Below are 17,295 nucleotides of genomic sequence, written 5' to 3'. Positions count from 1 at the left end.
ATGTTTCTATATACACCTTTACTGTGCAAATATTTATATCCACCTACACAAAAACACTTCTGATGTTCACATGAGTGTTCTCCTGATATCAAGAGGATCTGTGACATGTCTATGTATTTGTAGACCACTGAATGTCTTCTGGCATTTTCTATATGCAATAGTAAAATGAGGTGCAGACTTTGACTGGTGTCTGTCTCTAAGCAGTCACAAACTCGACTACCTGCACTTATATAATAATTTGAAATAAGAGGATTCTCTTGCTATCAATTTAGCACTTAAATAATTGAAGTGTCACGTCTATCTCTGGATGCTTTTTTCACATTTGTTGCAGGATTGTTGCAATTCAAATATTTATATGCAGTGCATTTTTATGTAAATCATAGCATATACTGTCTTACTTTTTCCATGCATTTAGAAAGCATTTTCACTTCAGGATTTTAGTTCTGAGAATAGTATGTGGCTTCTTTCCTAACACTGGCTCCACCAGGAAAAAGAGCCTTTGTTAGTCAGGGGTATTCAGCACAATTTGGCCTCTGGCAGTGGAGGTAGATTGCCTGCTGTAGCCTCTTTGAGATTGATTAGCAGAAATTTAAACACTAATTTGAGCAAATGAAAGTATTTTTGTCAACAGATAATTCAAGTGTCTTAAATGTTTAGGGATTTATTTACTGTCTGACTTGGTTATGTATTTAGAAATTGTTACATTAACATCTGTATTTTTTAAAAAGAAATCTGTGCTTAGTGACATTGAAAAAATTGTGTGCATTATATCTCTTCTGATGACAGTAATCTTCACACAAATGCTGTTCATCTTAATCCCATAAAAATTATTTCAATTTCTAATCTGTACTAACATTAAACATAGAACTCAATTAAAATTTCATTATTTTATTGCTTGAAATTCCCCTCTCCCCACCTTGATTAATTTCAAAGTTGGCTGGATGTAGACTTGTGCCCCCTGAGTTGGACCAAATTCCCATTATAATTGAAGCTATATGAGAAGCTTTTTATTAGCTTCACCATGAGTTGAGTTAGTCCATAACATGCAGAGGACCTGAAGACCTGAATACTGCTCAGCAAAATCAATGTAGTTCCTCTGGGGGCATCAGGAGAGCAGTAATGTTATTTCTTTAGCAGCACTAAGGTTCTCATACAAGCACAAAATAGCAGGAGGAAAAGTAAGGAGTGTCCTATGGTTTTTAAGAGAGTATGAAATAGTTCAAGGTCTTCAAGGTGGCTATCTTCATTATTTGATGTAGTATTCTCCTAATCTGTGTTTAACATCAGTGAAGTGAGTTTTTCCACTTCAGACAAGACCCTGTGAAAGCCACTTGCCACTTGCTATCCCAGTGTTCTGGGATGCCTCATACTGACACAACAGTGTTTGTAATGATACTGTATTTGCCAGCAAGATGCAGAAAGAGGTACTGTAGATTATTGACAGCATTATTTTTTAGCAGCTCAGATTGGAAGGGCCCACCTGGCTCCTTATGGCAGACAATCTCAGAGCAGTGAAGGTCCTTCCTTTGACAAGCTATCACAGGTGTAGTTCAGTTTGCTAAGGGTGTATTGGACTGCGTTTGCTTTGCAGTTGTGTTTCATCAGTCTTTCTTCATTGATTAAGAAATTTATTTTCTGCCTGTTCCTTTTTGGAAGTGTCTGAAAACCTAAAGAAACTTCATATCTCCAACAGTGCAGATACGTGTTTAATATGTGTTACCCACACCCACAAGAAAAATTACTAAGAAAGATTATTTTTTTGTTTTTCTTTTCTATTTGGAGGACACTTGTGTGTATTTATTTAGGGAAATAGCTTTTCATCTCTGCATTTACTCTACCACCATCAGGAACATAATGAGATGAATTAGACAAAGCAAACTAGGCAATTGTTCTTGCCCTCTGATGATTTATGAAATATATACATGGTTTCAAGGGCCTTAATGTAAAAAAGACAAACAAGGCTCTTCTGGAGTATTGCCAACTCAGATATTCGCAAATGCTATATTCATTTTGTCACTTTGAAGTCTTTAGTATTCAAGGTAGTATTTCAAATTTTCTTCATCCATCCTTGGATTTTGGAAACTTGTTTTGTGATGTGTATGAAGATTATACATATGAAGATATACCTTCCTGAATCTAGGATTTAAACCTTCTGCAATGTTTCCTCACCTTCTCTCCTCTTTTTGAAAATAATAGCAAATTTCAGATAAATTAGAAGATTGGCACTGCTGTTACTGCATGATAATTTGTGATGGAAGTAGATGATCATGATGAGGGAAGTTTTTAAGCTTCTAGGTTGTTAAAGACTAAAGAATATTGTAGCACTCTGAGGTTTGTATAAAGGACTAATTTTTTTGTTTCCTGAAAGTGTTGAAATGTTTTGTGTCAGAGATAGGACGGATGCTTCAGTACAGCAAAAGGCAGGGCTAGCTTGGGTAGCATTTGTTTCTCTTCCTGTGGGGCAGAAGTGGAGCTTTTGAGCACTGCAGTAGCATGAGATGGGATGTAAACCTACTCCAGCTTTTACCTCAAGTGTAGGACTGCAAGGGTACAGTTGTGAGCCAGCAGTGTGAAGGCAGCTGCTAGGACTGACTAAAATACACTCTTGACCTCACAGTATAAAATTGTTGCTATAATAAAAAATTCCTTTTGTTCAAACTGAAACAAACTGCAACCTGAATCCAAGTACCATACTCATAAACTCATTTTCTTTTTCCCCTCAAAATTCTGTATATGTGAAACCCTTGGATCTAGTCCTTGCCATATACTCAGGGCGAGTATGAGGTTCTCAGATGCTCATAGTGTTTTTGTTTCTTCAGCCCATCTATAGTTCTGCTAGTATTACATGGGCTGTGTGTGATGGGATACTTGGTATTTCACTCTGAGATAGAGATTCTGGCCATGCAATGGGAATATTTGATCAGTTTAGGGAGAACATGATCCCACCCGTGTCTAGAGGATAAACTAGGTTCCTTTACTCAGGTGCCCTACTGTTCACTGGCAGTTTAGCCAGAGAATTGGGCACATCACTGCTACCAAGTGCATGGATATCTGCCCAGATTCTTTGCAGTGTTAAATACCCATTCCCTCATTACGAGCTTGGCTGAACTTCATCCCCAGTAAGGAACATGGCAGCTTTGGAAATAGACCCCAGCTGTGGACCCGTGAGAGGGCAGCACATGATAGCTGGGAGAGCCTTAGAACAACATGGGTTATTTATACACCAGGCATGCCCCAAAACACCCTTTCTACCTTGATTTGGCACTTCTGGCAGTTGCAGGAGTTGAATTTGTCAGCTCTTCATGAGCTAAGAGCGCTCCTGGGCTGTTTTCACCTTGCCAGGGCTGGCTGCTTGTGATGTTTTTGTCAGTGCAAATTTGACCCTTTGCTTGCTGTAATCTTACTTCTTTTGCAGCCTGCAGGTAAATTGCAGTACAAAGATCCTTCCTGCCAAGGGATTTGGCTGTAAATTTGCAGTGCCTGGCTGGCAGTGGGAAATGGGACTCAGTGAGGTGTTTGCCCTGGAAATTTTTTCACTGTGTTTTTGGTAGCAGTTGTTTCTAGGGAGAGCTTGTCAGCCAAACTTGGCATCCAGTGGGGAGTTCTGTGACTTCCAGGACTGGTCTAAAAGCTTATTGATGGCTATTCTTTACAATACAGTTAATGAAAGAAGAGTCCTGTGTGAGTTTCACAGAATAAAGATACTTGGCCAAGTAAACTGGAAGAAATCAGAAACCAGGTGCCACCAACATTACCCTGAAGCCTATACTTAAAATTTTTAATTCGTGTTTCAATTCACATTTTTGGGTGTGATTGAGAATTGGCAAAGCTAAGTTTTGCCACAGCAACACAGTTGTAGTTATTAAGCAAATTGTTTGTGCACAAATGGGAAGAGATTTGGCTCAGACTGCTTTTCATTTTGCCTGCTGGTCACGCCCTGGGATATTTTCCTGTATCTGGTAGCTGAGGTAAATCTGTCGCCCTTTTCACATCTAGCAACTAGCAGTACTGAGCTTGAAGGTGCAGAGGGTGTGGGGCAAGGGAAGATGAAATGCTGAAACCAGGGCGAGTTATTCCTTGAAACATATTTGTGTCTAGCCACATCATTACTGACCGGTGCACAGGCAGCAAGTGTGGTGTCTAACAAAATATCAAAACTAACACAGGATTAGAAATTAACCCTAGTTCACTTTTTGAAAAGCCAGCTAATAACATGAAAACTGAGATTTAGTTTTAATTATAATTTTTTTACAGGTTTATAAAATTTTGCTGAATCTCTTTTTCTCTCTTTGTACTGAAGGAGGATCAGAGAAGAGCAGTTCTCTCCCACAAACTGTTCCAGCATATTAAAATGGCAAAATTTGGCTTCTCTCCTTAGAAGCCTTTTAAGTAGAAGTCTGACACTGTTCTCATGAGTGCTGTTGTTTGGCCAGCTGGAAGGCTACCATATCCTCTTGTATTCTACTTACCAAGACTAAAAGAGGGCAACAGCCATGAAGAGGGTTGTTGTAATAGTTAATAGTTGTCAAATGAATTATGCCCTCATTTCCAAATGCAAAGAAGTTACATTAAGCGCATATTGGAACCTAGATTATAAATGTAATGCGTTTATATTTTTCTGCATTAAGCAGTTTCAGGTGCCACTTTGTTTGTCCATAAAATGCCCCTTTCTTTCCCCACAAGTGAATTCCACACTTGTGTCAAGACTTCTGAGAAGTTACTTGGACAAAGCAAAAATTATTAAATTACTTTGAATTCTTCTTAGCACTGGGCATTCAGCATATCCAAGGAGGAGCTGGAGCTACTTTATCTTAGGCAGCATCAACAGATTTGTTTATTAAATTCCCTCCTGTTACTCCCTGGAAATCAGTGGAAAGCTTTTGGTATGGCACAGGTTGTTGCTTGAGCATAACTGGTCCTGCCAAACTTTGTTGATGGTAAGCTGGAGAAAAGGAAAGAAGGAAGGAAGGAAGGAAGGAAGGAAGGAATCCCACTAGACTGTCAGTATATGTAGGTGGTGAAAAAAACATCCTGCTCCTTATGTATCTGTGTGGCTGAAAGAAGTGACTGCCAGAAAATCGTCCTTAACTGCTTTTCACCCTCTCAGCTCTGCTGGTGGAAATATCCATGGTCATGTTCCGTGCTCTACTTTCACTCAGGTTGGGCTCAGATAATTAAAAGAGACTTGTTGGCTCATTTTCCCTGGAGATGACAGGTGTGATCCCACACATTTGAAGGAGAAATTCCCTTGGATGGAGAAGAGTGACTTGCAGGATGGTGGTGACCCGTGTCCTTGCAAATTTGGGGTTGTTCTTGGTCAGAGCTTGTCTTCCCCCTGCATTGAGGAGGAGTGATGTGCAACGAATAACCTGGAATGGGGTTTAAGCCCTGATAAATGTTAAGGACAGTCCCTGCCAGAAACAGCTCTTTGTTGTTGATTGACTACCTTTAATGGGGAGTTTTGATAAAAACTAGAGCTCCAGGAACCTTTAGTGCAAGAAACACCTCTAAATTGGTTTGCTATTACTGCATGTGCCAGTTCTAGAAAATGAAATTATTTGGTGTGATTGTTTTTACAGCTCAAGGATAAATCTCACTTCTGGCATAAGCAGATGTAATTTCATTGAAGTAAATCAAGTTGTTACTTGTGTCTCAGATTTAGCTGTAAATTTCTGTTGCCTTTTTAAGGAGATCGTCTTTCTCTGTTGCATTCAGTACAGAGCTGCGTTGTGAATCTTTTGCAGAGGTTTTGGAAAATTGAGAGGGGCAGCCTCCCTGTGCACTTCAGCTTTCCCCAAAAGATTACTTCTGTCACAAAAGATTAATCTTTGAAGTTTACTGGCTAGAATCACAATGTGTAGCAGTGGAGATTGGTTAGTGGGGGAGGAGAGCCACAGAGATGTCTCTTCTGCGGGTCCAAGTGCACGGAGCGCGCAAGTGGGAGAAGGGATGGGATGGGATGGGAGGAAAGGACACAGCCTTGCCAGAGCGGGGCTGCCAGGGAACAGCACCCACCCGCTCACAGCTGGAGCCGGCAAACACAAGCACGCACAGTCCGTGGGGAGAGTGGGAGCTGACATGATGTGCTTCAATTCCATGCAAAATGAATGAGCTGCTGTTCTCAGGGGTGTTTGGCCCCCGTCGTTGAGGTACAAGTACGCGGCTGCATCAAGTGCGCCTGCAGCATCTGATGCTTGGCTACACACTCACCGAGACGGGGACCAGTCAGAGCATTCACTTGGGCGTTCTCTATGACGTGCTTGGCATTTAATTCCTGATTGCTGCAACGAAAAGGTAAGAAACTTAAAAAGTGATGAGAAAAAAAACCTCAGCCCTTCCTCCTTCCATCCCCCAGACAACAGTTTTGCAGTAGTGTAGCCTTTGTCTCGAGCTGTATTTTCAAAGCTATGGTCTATTAGACTAAAGATAGTGTGTGGATGCCTGCAAGGCAAATTACAGCTCCTAGTGTGACAAAGGCAAGTCAGATTTCTTTTCTCCAAGAGCTGACACTTAACAACCTTCAGGAGAGCACTGTAGCAGAAATGCTGGACTGTGTGCTGAGTGGTAAGTATTTGATGCTGTTCTCCCTCTCCTTTATCCCTTCAGATGTTGCTCATTTGAGCAGTAAGCTAACTAATGGATCCTGATGCTTAATAGGTTTTGGGGACTGTGTTCAGCTCAGAATTACATGTTCCTAACCTGGATTTGGTTACTGACTGCATACTGGCCAGCCTGATTCTGTAGAGGCTGATCATAATTTGTTTTTCCTGGTAAAGCCATGTTAATGTATGAAAACATGCTGTAGTTAAGAACAGCAGAAACCTCGTTTGCTAAAGTGAATAAAGCTCTGTGTGTTTTTGCTCCCAGCATATGCCACCTGTATAATTATTTATGTCTAATTCCCAGCTAACTTCTAGCTAGACAGTCTGGGCTTTCTGTTTTCAGCCTGTAATTGACAATGAAGACTGAACAACCTGTGTAAATCTTCAAAAGATGTGAACATGTTTAATGGCAAAAGTATTGCAGTATATATGGATATACATGCATGTTAAATATATTTAGTTGAAGTAAAATGGTTAGCAGCTCTTTTGGCAGAAGAGGAAACTTCATGATTAAATGTAAACTATTCCCTTGAGATCTCTGTGCTTGCTTAATCCTATCTGAATTTACAAATTCAGGAGGAATTGTGGCAGGAGAAATTTCATTGATTTGTTAATCAATATATAGCTTTGAATCCTTTTTATGCTGGGTTTGTGGGGAAGGAAGAGAGACAAGCACATTTATCTTTTTCTTTATACTCAGCAGCTTCACTCTTCAATTTAGTTTCTTGCATGTTATGGAACCTCGTTGCTCTCCCTGTTCTGTGCAGTAATTTTTGCTTTCTTAAAGGGTAATAGCTGAGTCTATGAGGGGAGTACAACATCTGTTTCATCTTTTAAAACTATGGCTTTAATTATATTCTTGTAGCTGCTGCTTTGTCGTAATTATAACAACTTGTGAGTGAGGAAAAGAACATTATTTAGCCCTGGAGCATTTCTCAGTAAATAGTGGCCTATTTATTTTCATAAGGATTTAAAAGAAAGAAAGGGAAAGCTGTGCGGTTTTCTTATGTAATAATAGTTATAATTTTTAAGGTTTTTTTTTTAAGTTTTAGTTTTTTTAAAAAAACAGGTTAGTTTTCCCTTTTACAACAAGTGGGTGTATATACATACATAAACTCTATCTATGAAGACATCTTAAACATAGATCAGTTTTGATACAGATGGAGAGCAAGCCATTTAAATTACTATTTTAGTTAACCAAGGTGTGTATTGAAAGTCTGTGGTATTTATTTTATTGTTGCAGTCTGTTGGGAATTCAGCTAGGCTTTTTGATTCATCATTCACAGTTCCCTGTATTTCATGACATGAAGTAAAACTGTTACAGTGGACAAAGTTCTGATGCAGTTGATAGTAGAGTGCTAGTATTGATTCAACTGCACTGTAAAGCTTAAATTTGTTTTAGAGTGCAGACTTTGCTTCAGCATAGTTTAAGATAAGATAAGATAACCTTATTCTCTGGCTAAAGTTAATGTAGGTCAAACTCTGAAATTTAACAGCTCTAAATCAGGGATATCAGGTCAGTAAAAAGTGTTCTGTTTCATTATGCCACATCCAGCCTTTCCTTAAACACCTCCAGGGATGGTGACTCCACCACCTCCCTGGGCAACCCATACCAATCCCAGTCACCATTTCTGTGAAGAACTTCTTCCTGAGTGTCCAACCTGAACTTCACCTGGCACAGCTTAAGACTGGACTCTTGTCCTACTGCTGGTTGCCTGGGAATACCCAACCAATCCATTTTAAATGATGCTCTAGTGATCTGGGGAAAAGGTGGGTGCTGTTCAACATTCTTCTTGTGCTCCCAGAAATGTGTTTGTTTTCCCTAACAAGCCAACATGTCGTCATGAGAAGGAAATTATCTGCAGTGTATTATGAAAGATGACTGGTTTACATCAGGAGAGGAGGCACCTGGGGTGGCAGTGTGCTTCAGGGGGCTCTAAGTGCACCTACTCTTTAATCTCAGGTTTTCAGTCACTGAGTGTGTACAGGTGAAGGAAACCCTGAAGGAATGGCAAAATGACCTGAGGTTGCTTATTTATGGAGAGGACTTAGGAACAACAAGGAACCAGCTTGGCTGTCAGATGCCCGTGTGATGTCAAATACCAAACTATGAAACTTTCATAGTTTGGGTGCTAGATATCACATTGATACCTGACAGGACACCAAAAGCCCCAGTAAGTGGGGCTTACTGATTCAGAAAGTCCATACTCTAAAACAAACTCTTCTGGTTTTAAGAGTACAATTTAGTCTTTACAAAATGTGGATTTGTCAGGTGCCTCATATTTTCTTTATATTTTAAAAATAGAATCTGATTAAGTTATAGTAGCCTTCATAATACATAATTAGGAACAGAATGCTAGATCAAGCCATCAATTTTTAAGCAGAGCTCTTCTTTGCTACCAGTGGAGAAATGCTTAAAAATTGATGGCACAATCTGGCCCACAATGAACAGGGGATTCACACAGAAAGCATTAGTTGTAATTCAACTCAGTCTCCATCCTTGTGGTGGCAGGGACCCAGAAACTCAAGACCAATCTGCTGGAATAGTCTGCACTTTCAATACTTGTTGGGAGACAAAAGGCTTAAGGACTACTTAAAAGGAAAATAAAAAAAAGAAAAATAAAAACAACAAACAAAAACCCCATACACAAACAAACAAACAAAAAACCAAAAGCACCAAAAAAAGCCCAAACTGTTAAAAAGCTACCAAACTCTTAGAAAAATTATAAACCACAGCTGTTTTCCTTTCATTAAAATAAAACATTTCTCTAATAGTATGCAAAAGTGAAAGGCATAATCATTCTGTAAGCAACAGGAGGGCTTTCAAATGGACAGAAATGAAGGCTGTTTCCTATATTTTTTCATGTTGTGTTGTTGAGGTGTAACTACATTTTACATAGGGATTTTGTTGCATTGACTGTGACTAGACTTTGTAATTACAAATTAGAGAACCAGAATAGGGCCTCTTCTGTGCCTCAGAGGATGTGCTCAGGCAAATACTTGTAACTGTAAATAAGGATGAAAGGCTCATGAAATGGATTGTACTTTTTAATCAGGTTAAACGTGTTTTACTCCATTAAAACTCTACAGTAATTGACAGCAAAGACATTTCAGCTGTTTGTTATCTCTTAGGAAGAGAGATGGTCCGGGCTGCTCTGGTGTGCACAGTCCCATGTGAAAATGTTGAAGGATCATGGAAGTTGAAGGGCAGACCTTCGTACTATCTTATGGTGTAGTTAACACATGGCAGCCTTTTTTTTTTCTTTTATTTCCTGATCTGCTTAAAAAAGACAACTGAGGAAGTTGCAGTATGCCAGACTCCAGGGGAAGCTACAGGAATGAAGAGGTGTGAAGTGTTAACTGTGTCCTCACAGAGTTAGCTGAATGCATCAGTCACAAAAATGGTTGGGCTGTAGACCTCTGCCAGGTACGGGGGATTAAACTCCTAACATTCTCCCAGGCTTATGTGCAGTGCAGTGCCACACTAAAATACCATCCAAGCATGAGACTATCACCTTGATCCTAAATGCCTTTTTGGAGGTGACAAAAAACCTGTCAGGTTTCTTGGTGTGATTTGCTCTCCTTCACATTGCAGTTTTACAGTGACCCTTGTTGAAGTAGAAGACACAACGGTAGCAACTGTGGAGTATTTGGAGTCCAGGACAACTGCTGTCCCAGCCACAGGGACATGTGTGAGGCACCTGGGCTGCTGAGGCTCTTGGGCATGTTGTTTCATCCCTGCCAGCTTCCTTCTTCCCTCTTGAGACAGTTCCACAAGCTGGTCATCTGTGTAAACACAGCATCACCATGTCCGTCACTACAGGACATCTAAGATCTGTGCTTTGAGGTGATTCTGTTACAGAGTCAGGGGAAAAAAATTGCCCTGGAACAGACTGCAACAGGTCAACTAGACCAGCTCCTGCCCAAACCTGGGCAGGGTTCAGGATTACCTTGGAGCCACTTCAAGTTGTTGATATTGATAAGGCTCCAAGAACAGATGGCACCCCCTCTTAGAGTATATATCTCTGGGTTTGCCCACTCTCTGGGCAAAGAAACTGGGGTTTGCTCAATTTTTTAAACCCTCCCATGAGCAAGTGGGAGACATAAATTAGATCCTCTCCCATTATCTCGTACTCAGGCTAAACAAACCCACCTCATCTCCAAGCTAAACAAGCATGGCTCCTACAGCCTTGGTTGCCCACGGCTGGGCTCACTCCAGTTTGCCTCTCTCCATAGATTGGTGAGCCCACACATGCATGCAGAAGTGCAGATACAGCTTCATGAGCACCATGTCCAAGGGTGTTTATTCACCTCTCAGTGAAATCTCCATCACCCTTCCGCTTGTGGGGGGGGCACTGCACATCAGTGATCAGTCCCAGGATACAGTTTGCTTCAGTCACTGATGTACAAAACCTGGGACTGAAAGAAGAAATGGTCTTGTACTCAAGCAGTGCCCCATCAATTACAGCACTCTACAACTCTCTTGCCTCCACTGCATCCCTGGGCTGGGGACTCTCTGGAGGAAAGCAGGGACCAGGGAGGTTGGTGCCCTTCCAGTACTGCAATGCTTTGTCCCTAAAGGCACTAATCAGAAAACAACCTGGAATAAATGAGCCTGGCAAAAATGATAGGGAGGAAGAGACTGTTGCCACCTTCCCTGGAAGGCAGTGTCCTCTTGGGGTTTGCTCCAGGAGGGAGGGTCCTTTCTCGCACCTGAAGGCTAGAAGGTCATGGGCTGGTTTTTTTGGGCCTTGGCCTTTTCGCCTCAGAAATGAATCTCAAATCCTGCGTAGCAGCCCTGACACAATTTTATGGGGATTGTTTTCCCAGGTTATTGGCAGGCTCTGGCTTGACCCGTTTTAACTCAGTCAGCTTGGAAAGGGATACGTAGGACACCACACCGAAACACTTGTACAGCTGCTCCTGCAGCATTTCTGGCACTTAGAGCAATCAACAAAATCTGCCACTTGAACTGAAACTTTCCATAGCTACTTTTTAGCCTTGGGGCAATTTTTAAAAAATTTGTTTATTTAAGTTTAAAGGTAAATTATTCAACCATATTTGAGCTACTAGGATGTAAAGAGAATACAGGCAAATAGTTTTTCATATGAAAATAATTAATGAGTTACATGATACTCTATGAGAAGTTGTTGGGTTAATTGGAAAGCTGTAATTAACTGGTTAGAAGCAGGAGGTAGCCTCCCCCAATTCATATGCATGCCACGGCAGCCAGAGCCCCACTCACTTCTCACTGCCTGAGGAAGTCCAGCAGCTCAGCTGCTTGTTTTTGTCTCACCTTCCTGAATTTCCTTCAGTGCTCTTTTCTCTGGGCTGGCAGCTGCAGTGGTGATTTGTTCTGTACAGTTGTATCTTGCATAACAATTGGGAGGTTAACAGATCTCCCTTTCAGAGTTTGCTCCAGCAGGTCATGTTTTGTGTCTCTGAGACATTCCTTTTCTTGTCCTCCCCACAGTATGTTGTGTCTAAGTTACAGGTCAGTTTCTCCAGTATAATGCTTTTTCTAAGAGATGGAAATCTTTGTTTGTCCACTTCATATAAAGCCAGTGATTAATGGACAAAGAAAATCCCGTATGTTTTACGTCTCATACTACTTAGAAACACTGTGTTTTCTCAGAAAGTGAAAGTGATACTACTTTTTCAATTCTGATTTTCATATTGGCACTGACATATAGTATCAATGCTGTTTAGGTTTGAAAGACTTCCAATATTTACAATGTTGATATTTTAACCCTTTATTTTATAAAATGTTAGCAGTAGTTTAATTACTTGCTGATTCTATAAAGCTCAGTAGAAAGCCCATGTAGCTGAACCAAAGGAATGAGTGGGGTTTGATTGGGGAGATCCACACAGGTCACCACTGGCTATTGAAAAGGGGAAACTCCCAGTTCAGTGTATGACAGGAGTGGAACAGAGCACCATGTGTTTCTTCTTTACAATGAAGCTAAGTTTCATGCTTCTGTTGTAAAATTTCTGGGAAAGTCCATTGCATTTGTAAATATAGTTCATTTTTCCAACTTGGCTGATTTCATAGAATCATAGAATAGCTCAGATTGGAAGGAATATGAAAAGACCATCTGATCCAGCCATTTATGGGAAAGGGAGCCTGAATGAAATAGTCTTGCACCCTGTTCAGTGATATCTCCAGTGACGGGCGCTCTGACATGTCCATGGAGAGTTGTTGCAATGAATTCCTAATTGTCTCCAGGAGCCACATCGAGATTACAAGGGATAGCAGGTACAAGTTTCAGCAGGAGAGGTTTCATCTCAACATGAGAAAAAATTAAATGTCTAGGTACATCCATACACATCCATTTTGGATGGATACATTAGGGAGCCATATACATGTTTACCCAAAACCTGCCTTAGAAAACTTATGTTTATTCCAGATCTATTCACTAAGCCATTTACTAATCAACAGATCAATTGCTGTAAGCTTGCTGACATGAGATGTCTAATGGGAATTGGATCCCTTCCCTTCAGTGTGCTCTGTCTTTAATCCAAGCCTTATTACTTGAGATGTGATGATTTTTCCACTCCGCTCCACTTTTTTTTTTTTGTTTTCCAAGAGTCAGCTACAAGCTGGGGTGATGTAGGGTCCCACATTTTTGCACACAGTGCATAAGCCATGCTCAGATGCTCACTAGAGACAAGCCCTTCTTAAAAAAGGGAAGACATGAGGTGCATGCAGGAGGCAGAAGTGGGAGAGCAGGACTAAGTAGCTCTCTTCTCAGAAATGGCCATTATCTCTGTAGAGATACTATGCTTTGCATAGAGTGGCATCCACTGTTTAAGGAGAGGTGCAGAGAGTCAGACAGCAACCCATGTCCTTCCCCAGCCCAGCTATCCCTTTGTGGTGACATCCCAGGAAGCTGTGCTTTCTTCACAGGACAAGCTCCAGAAGCACACTGCCACCTCAGCCTGCTGGGATTTTGTGGTGGCTGGCATCACCTGGAAAGAAGCAGGCTGTGGTAGGTGCCAGGACCTGCAGGGAGCCCCTTTCAGGGCAGGAGGCAGAGCAGGTCTGTGGGAGGGGGCAGCAGGGCACCCACCCACCAGGAGAGCTTGTGCCTCTCCTGTCTGCCTTCACCTTGGCAAAGGGGTGTTCCAAGAGTTAGTGGCTGCTGAAGTGTTTTAGAAATGAAAGTGTGTGGTGATTTTATACATCCTGGCTTCAGCTCAGTGCTCATGGAAGGTTGTTCCCCAGGCTATCACTTCTTCAGGGTGCAACTTTCAGAGGACCCCAAGTGACCTTGGGGCATGAGTTTTGGAAAAGGCATTTAAAAAACTGATGAGGATGTTTCTACTCTTTGAGTTTAAACAATGTAAGGTTTGCACAATCTGAAGAATCATTCTTGTTTCTTTTGTCAGTGTGTGCTGTAGAAAATGTTATTTTGGAAGAAGGAAGGTTCATACATTTTCTGTATGTCTATTTATACTTTCTGCATACTACTTCCCAGACTTGTGTGTGGTATTTTAAGCTTTATTACCTCCCACTGTTGATATGTCTGCACTGCCTCACTGAATTCAGCTGATGCCTGTTGGCTTCGTTGCATGTTTCCAAAAATACAAACTTCAGAGCAACAAGATTCAATGAAAAAAGGTGTTGAGAGGAAATAGTGGCCGTATGCTTAGATAGGCTGTGCTACAAACAGTGTATGTTAAATGTACAGCACTTTTCAGCTACCCTGTCTTATCATATGCTGGAGCTCTGTCTTCTTGAGTGCTTTCTAACTTGCTCTTTCTGTTTCTTCATGCTTCCCTGGATTCAGAGAGAGGTAAATTATCTTCAGTTTTCCATTTTTGTGTTTATCCTTCCGGCATGCACTGAAAAATGTTGTATTGGTTTGCTTGTATCAGCGAACAGAAGTTCAGCTTACATGAGTAAATTTGTATCTGTCACCTTTTCAATTTGCTTTTAACAGAATTACCCAATTGATACTGGCTGTTGGTTGTTTGAATTTTTTTCCCTCAGGTCCCAAACCCTCTAAGAACAGTTTAAAATCATGTGGTGCAGTGGGTTTTAGTATTTTCTTCTGGTCTTGGGATTTAAATTCAGATGATGATGTTCTCTGGAGTCTGAAATGCAAGGCAGTAGTGTTAAAATCCCAGCTTTTATTTAAAAGAGTGAAAAAATCTGATACTGAGAACAGGTGATTTCAGAGCTAAGTTTAGTGAGATTTGAAAAAGTAAAACATTTATTTTATATCTTTGGTATTTGTTTTGGGTCTGTCTGGGTTACTTGCTTGTATTTTAAGTTTGAAGAAAAGTTGTCCCCAGTATGTTTGATTTGTTTGGATGTACAAAGGGATCGTTTGGAATTCTCTACAATGCTTCCTGTTTCATGGGAGCACAGACAGTAAGGCATTGTAGTCAGGTGCTTTGCAGCACAAGGGCTGCAGCCACTCCAAAGGCTCTTAGCAATAGAATTGCATCCCTCAGATGAGATCTGGGGTTTGTTTGCTCTTTTAAATTGCAAGAACTTGAAAGTGGGACTGGGTGGAAGGAATGTGGTTTAGAGATGCAGACTATTCCTCATGTTTGCTTTGTGGAATATAATGAGAATGGTTTACAGGCCTGACTTTTTTTTTTAATCAATTCTTCAGGCAGTGTTGGCCTAGGGAAATATTTGAACTTTCTTGATGATGGTTTTGCAGTCTAATGTAGGTTTTATGCATGTGGAGAGTGATGATCCTTCCAGCCTAGCACTGGCAAAAGTGCACATTTGTGTGTAGTGTCTGTGCACAACTGCTGTGTTCTCTGTCTGAATAATAAGGAGCAAAGGGGAACTAGGAAGCCTTGCTTATAAAACAAATTACACTGGAGAGATTAACTATTCTGGTGTAGTCTGCTGTCTTCAGTTAAATCTGTTATAGTGCTTTGAGCATCTCAACTTGATGTATTTCTTTATTAAATCTTAAAATATTCCTTTTAAACAAAAGCCTCTGTCTTCCAGTTAGATCTGGAAGATATATTTAGATATTTTTGACAATGCTTCTGTCTTCCAGTTAGATCTGGAAGACAGAAGCATTGTCAAAAATATCTAAATACTAATTTGTCAAAGTCAAATTTACAGGATCTGCTGCAAACAGGCTGTTCAGAGGTTCACAGGCATAATAACACATTCATTTACTTAGAAGAAATTCAGGATTCATCACACTGGCCATCCTGAGGAGTTAAACCACCACTTTACAATGCTGCAAGGGACAAGCTGCAACTATAATGGCCTTGACAAACTACCTAATTTGTGTGCCTTTTCTTTGAAAACTGCTGCACAGGGTAGGAAGGCAGGTCCCTGCCCATGGAAATTTCAAAAATACTGTGAAGTAGTTAAGGAAAAAACCCAACAAAACACCCTGAAAAATTTGTGTTGACCAACACAGTCGCCAGTGATTTTCCACATGATCTGTCCCAGAAGCTCTGTCTTTGGTTAAATCCATTTATAAAGCAAGCAGAGGTCTAGCTACTGATTGACTTTTCAGTTTGCCATGCCTGTCTAGCAGCTGGTGAGCAGCTAAGCCCTGTCTGACCCCCAGGCACCAGCTGGATGCGACAAACCTTTTGTTAGCTGGGGCTCCTTGGGCTGCCAGTCCTTCAGGAGCCGAGTTCCCAGGGCAACCCCTTGGTGGTGACCATGGCACGCGTGACAGACTGTCCTCCTTGCAGGATGGTGGTGCTTTGGCCATATGATTGTGAGGTGAGGCTGGGAATGGGGGCCAGCATAGGACAAATATTTAGGCTGTACAGTCTGCACTGCTGTCACTGTGCTAACAGAGCTCATGGATCTGGAGAATGCACTTTGACGTGACTCCGGTTGATGTAAACCTGTGGCCCTTTGCAGGAGTAGAATGAAACGCTTAGTAGGAGAGAAGGAAATAATTTGTACCATGTCAGAGCCACCTTTCATGCCAGTGAGGCAGTGGTGGCAAGGCTGACAGGACTCCTGTCCCCTCCACACAGGGGAAGGTGGTGGGCAGCACTGAGACCTGGAAAGCCCATCTGGGGGACTGGCTTTTGCAGCTGCCTAAGCATCAGGCTGCAGGAAGGAAATAAGAGTTGAAAGTCACACAAATGTTTTCAGGCTTGGAAGTGCTGTGCTCTGAAGGGCTGAGCTGGGTATCAGACGTATCAACTCTTGAGAGGGTTTATAACAAATTTTGGAAGCATGCAGAACTGTGGCAATGATAAGACATCAAAGAAAAACTGGCAACTGTGAGTTTTAGGGCTGCCAGATTAAAGCTTCCAAGTATCACACAAAGTAGCCATAGCTCCTCCTTCAGAGGGAGCAAATTACATTACCAAGGAATGAAGCAAACAGCCTTTCAGCAGGGGATAATTTGCCCTACAAACTTCATGTTTGAATTAGAAAAACAAGCTGTCAATACCAGACCATTTGAAGAGAAATTATTAAAATGCAGAGCTGATGTTTTGCTGCAAGGAAATCCATTTTCAAATTGTGTAAAAAATAAAATAAGAAAAGTCTCCTAATCTCTTCTTGGGGAGGGCATTTTAACTATTTGGATCCAAAATTCATCACCCAGGGTAGTGTCCTGGTGGCCAAGTGTGCCATTTTGGGTTGTAGCTGGAGAGCAGCTAAAGAGGTAGAGGAGTTCTGTGAGGTGAAATGCTTGGAGTGAAGAAAAATTGAAGGCTTTCATGTATGTTTAGGATTTCC

The 17,295-nt window shown here is 41.2% G+C and overlaps 1 protein-coding gene across 7 annotated transcripts in view; it reads left to right on the top strand.

Annotated features, from left to right (window-relative positions):
- Positions 1 to 17,295, top strand: part of APBB2 (amyloid beta precursor protein binding family B member 2) — a 90,908-nt gene that overhangs the window by 62,231 nt on the left and 11,382 nt on the right. The gene's annotated exons all lie outside the window — the stretch shown is intronic.

Source organism: Cinclus cinclus, chromosome 5 (genome assembly GCF_963662255.1).
Source record: "Cinclus cinclus chromosome 5, bCinCin1.1, whole genome shotgun sequence".
NCBI classification, from domain to species: Eukaryota; Metazoa; Chordata; class Aves; order Passeriformes; family Cinclidae; genus Cinclus; species Cinclus cinclus.
Note: the sequence above shows the minus strand (reverse complement) of the source record. Positions and strands in the feature narration are given on the sequence as shown.